This window comes from Arachis ipaensis, chromosome B6 (genome assembly GCF_059453495.1).
Source record: "Arachis ipaensis isolate K30076 ecotype BB chromosome B6, ASM5945349v1, whole genome shotgun sequence".
NCBI lineage: Eukaryota > Viridiplantae > Streptophyta > Magnoliopsida > Fabales > Fabaceae > Arachis > Arachis ipaensis.
Window position 1 is genome coordinate 25,409,993 of NC_142441.1, and position 851 is coordinate 25,410,843.

An 851-nucleotide genomic window follows, 5' to 3' on the forward strand; every position below is an offset into this window, starting at 1 on the left:
GGCACTCCCCCCCTCCCCAAAGCCATATATGAGCCAACCATTCACCATCATCATCTTCATCTTCTTCACCATCATCCCCATCCATCACTGTCTCTTCCCAGCCACCATAACCTCCATCACCATCACCTCAGCACCGCCACAGCCACCTCCCTTCACCACAACCTCCGGCGACAAAAACACATGACATGCACACTAACAGAGGAAATAAGAGAGTAAGGAGGAAGAGAGCAGAGAAACGAGAGATTCAGAGAGTGAGGAGAGAGCACGAGAAGAGATCCGAGAGAGGGAGGGTATCGCGCCGTCACCAGCCACCGTCGCGCACCACCACCGCCATCAAGACGCCGAGCCACCACGCAAGAAGAGGGAGACATTGTCGCTATTGCCAACGTCGAGGGAGAGAGTGCGCGTCGCGAGTCAGAGACGCCGCAAGGGGGAAGAGGAGCCGTCGTGCTCCGCCACTGTCTAGCCACCATCGAGCTAGGGCCGCCATCGCGCCTCACTATGCATCACTGTCGAGCTTCGAAGAGGGAGAGAAAGTGCGCGAACATGAGAGAGAGAGGGAAAGCCGATCCTGTCACCACCACCACACCCAGTCACCGTCATCATCACGGGAGCTCGTTGCCGTCACTAGCGGGAGTCGCCGCTGCTGTTGCCGAAACCACTGTCTCTGTTTGTTGCTCAGTCTTGTCTTTGTTTCTGATTCCTCTCTTGTGTGTTGAAATCGCTGCTGCCGTGGTGGTAGTCGTGGGGTTGTTTGTGCTTAAACGAAACTAATACTGCTGCCGCTCCATTCCTCTGTTCTTTTCAAGTTTTAGTAAGTTGTCCTTGTTCCAAAACCCTCATTGTTACTG